At 43.4% G+C, this 3,757-nt stretch overlaps 1 long non-coding RNA gene across 1 annotated transcript; it reads right to left on the bottom strand.

The window, feature by feature from the left end:
- Positions 1–2,611: 2,611 nt before the first annotated feature.
- Positions 2,612–3,147, bottom strand: LOC125944636 (uncharacterized). The gene is made up of 2 exons (XR_007466313.1): positions 2,785–3,147; positions 2,612–2,723 (listed from the first exon to the last, which is right to left on the bottom strand). It is a non-coding gene; the product is annotated as an uncharacterized LOC125944636 (long non-coding RNA).
- Positions 3,148–3,757: the final 610 nt, after the last annotated feature.

The raw sequence follows: 3,757 nt of genomic DNA, 5'->3' as shown, positions 1-3,757 counted from the left end.
CCAAGCTACGAATTGTCGAATTTGACTGCAGTTTTTTTAACTGGCATCCCTCTTAGGATCTCTATGTGGAGTCTCTACGCAACAAGCAGCGACTTAACATTGGCAATTTCAGCCACGGGAAACGGTTTATAGAGTTTAAGTCACCATCCCCCCCCCCCTCTCTCTCTCTCACAAGTGTGTAGGAAAACTCACCATCAGTGGCTTCACAGACTGAAAACAAATTCCAGTCTGCCAATTACTCATTTACTTCACTTAAACTTTACTTTAGCAAACAGTAAAGGTATACTCGGACATTGCAGAAAAATAGTTATGAACATACGCGTCAGATCTTCAGTTGCCACATACCAAGTATAGGTAGCACCTTGTTGCGGACAGCTGTGGAGAATACCTGCCACATGAAGTATAACTTGAATTACTGAAGACAAAGGTCTGCAGCACAGAGTAATTGCAGAAAGTAAGAAAGTGAATAACCAACCAACCACCCAAAGGAATACAAGGGAAATACGAGATTGCAACACAGATATTTACACCTATCCACAGCTCATCTAATGCCCAGTTTAAGCAATACTAAAGAAGCTTACTTACTCTGGCTTACTGGCATGCTTCTTTCCACACGGAAGCTTGGGCTTTTGGGAAGAAATGCGGGCGCAAAGCTTAGACAACTTATTATGGGCCGAGAAAACCACCCGTACTGCGTTGCATGGTGGGCGTCGTATATGAAATTCCGATGAGCTGTGGCAAGTCTTATATAGGCCAAACAGGCCGCTGTGTTAATGACCGCCTAAAAGAGCATGTTTTATCGATTAAAAATGGTGTCGGTTCACACCTGCCGTTCCATTGTGCCTCGCATGGCTGTGCTCCACGGTTTGACAACACGTGTGGTAGGAAGAAGCAGAGTAGTGTTAGCACGTGAATTGCTCAAGGCGTATCACATAAGGAAGAAGGGTGATGGTTGTATCAGTGTGCCCTTTGTTGACCTCTACAAAAGTGAATGTTCGTTTTTAGATAGCGCAGTGAGGTAGCTTGTGACACGTGCTGCGCCATGTCTTTGTGCACATATTTTTTTGGAACTAGATATATTTCGGTGATGTGCTGGAAATAAAACTAGTTGAAAGTTTGGCGCCCTATCCTGTCTCCTTTTTGGCTTTACTTTTTTTTTCAACCTTGCGCCACAATTCATGCGTTTAGCTATGCACCAACTCGCCTAACGCACTGCCCTGCAAAACTTGAGTTGTCTGTCCCCGTCTTCTTTTATCTGTGTGTGCACACCCCACTTTCCTCTAATAACATAAAAATATTTGCGTGCTTTGCATATATATATATATATATATATATATATATATATACCATGCACAACTTTGAGAGCACTGCACAGGACAAAAAAATCGTTATACAAACTGCCTTGCGGCAATGTTATTTGTACAAGGTCAAACTAACTAGCAGATGTGAAAATGCTGACACTTTCGCAACTGGAACTTCTTGGAACTGCGAGAGTAGCCGAACTGATGTCACTGGAAGGAACTTGCAGGTGTCTATGACAGATGGTTTCTGTTGGATTTATCACCAGTTTTTCAGTGGAATAATTCAATGCAAGAAAAAATGAAGACCTTTGTTGTAAACAGAGTGAAGAATATTCCAGTTTAAGCTATCCTGATCACATTAGTTGCTCAAAAGAATCAAACCCATGTGACATGATTAACTGAGGTACAGCAGGAAAACGTTTTCAAGGGCTTCTCTATTGAGAAAGAGCTCATTGGCTGTATTAAAATAAGCAATTTTGTCCTCATCATTTGTGCTGCATGTAAGCATGAAGAACTTGAGTCATTTACGATGTTTACTCAACAAAATTCAGTGGGCGCACGGACCAGAGATCGGATTCTGCATGTGATGAATAGAAGTCCTGACCTCTCTTTGTTCCCCTCGTGTAAGCAGTTTGTAAAAGAGCTTTAACATCACTGAATTGGCCTTCCATTTTATGCACTACTAGATAATTGAGTATCAGCAGCCCTTGCTGCATGGTAGCCACGAACAGCAAAATAGTTTTTGATTGTGAGGGTGTAAGCATGCACAATTAAAGAGTGTATGCTGACTATGTAGTGATATTAGTTACTGAATATTGCAAATGCCTCTCAAATTTTGAAAGCAAATGATGTTGAGATCACCCTCATGAGATCTTGTCCATATAAGGGCAACATCTGTGTTACAGCTCAGTCTAACCATTATCTGGTTGACAATCTTTTGTACTGTGACACCTGTTTACCTATTACTGCACTATATTGGACAAATTTTCGCCCGACTCCAATGTACTACATCTATACTATTCCTGCAGATATCCCCAAGACTGGCTGTGTTATAAATGTGAGTCATCTCAAGACATTTTAACATTTGGATTAACAAAAACATGGTTGCACTGCTGCACTGGGAACTTCTGCTGCACAAACTTAGACATGCCGTGTTCGGATTTTATCAGCGGGAAATATTTAGCACTCAACATTTTTGTCATTCAATGCAACAACATTCGATTTAACTAAACACGAGTACTAGTTTATTTCGGTTTGCTACACAGTCTGCAACACCGCAGCGGTAATTCACTCAAGAGAAGCTGCAAACGTTTAACAGCGCCCACCACACATTTATTCACATTACAGACGATTTAAAACACCTCGTATACAGTCATCGGCCGAAACCATCGGCTCACGGTTTTGTGCATTCTCGTAGAATATCTGAAAAAAAAAAAAACAAGAGAGACAACTAACGAACCCCATTATACAGCGTAATGTTTACCTTTCGCGTTTTCTAACGACAAATCCACGTACTCGGGAACTTATCGTCGTCACGCTGCGATTCTTTCGGTCTCAAAACACTTTCCAACGAAGGGACGTCACCGCATGCCGCATTTGTCACCACTCCACATGTTTCTTGCGGCGATCTCAGATGTTCTTGCGTTGAGTTAAGTGTTTACTCTAAAACACGCGGCGATGGTTGACGCACTTAGCCGTTGACCCAGTTAACAGGTGATCTCAACTACAGTATATCTCAACTCTCGTGTGATCTTTCCGATCTCCCTCCAAGCACGCCGGCCATGTTCTCATGTTCACGTGACGCGCCAGGTACTTCACAGCGTCATAAGGAAAGCACAGAGGGGAAAAAAAATTTCTGGGGACAACCTAGGGAGGAAATATCTCGTGTGACGTCAGAGCATCTATTGTTCACCGGGTCCAGCCGAGCTGCGGCGAAACGCATGTCCTGAACGTCGCCCCCGAGGGCTCCGTGGTCGCTGCGCATGCGTGATCTGTGCGAAAGGAGAACAACTCTCCTTTGCCGGATGTGACGTCACAATGTTGTTTTTTTGTTGTTTTTTTGAAATAGTTACTCTCGAACGTAGATCAGTCACGAATGTCGGGTGTCGGCTGCACCACGCTCTGTGCATGTCCGAAAGGCCCAAGCGTGCGCGATATTCTTGCGAGCGCAGTTTCGTGGGCTTGGACTCCGTGACATTTGCTTTCGCCATATGTGAATTAATGGTTTGCCGACAGGTCAACCGCCGCTGTACTTCGGTGAATACACTGTTTTTCATGATCCTGAAATAGCAAATGGTGCGCCGCTACGTTGGCGGCTTCAATCGAGTGCGGTTGCTGCGCATAGCAAGTGATTACGTGCTACATTATCGGTGTAAATAGTAAAAAACTTAGGCTGTGAGCCTTACTACCGCCAACCACATGTTTCGCTGTTAGCCACTTGTGGATGGATGAATGGA

Source organism: Dermacentor silvarum, chromosome 4 (assembly GCF_013339745.2).
Source record: "Dermacentor silvarum isolate Dsil-2018 chromosome 4, BIME_Dsil_1.4, whole genome shotgun sequence".
Lineage (NCBI taxonomy): Eukaryota > Metazoa > Arthropoda > Arachnida > Ixodida > Ixodidae > Dermacentor > Dermacentor silvarum.
Note: the sequence above shows the minus strand (reverse complement) of the source record. Positions and strands in the feature narration are given on the sequence as shown.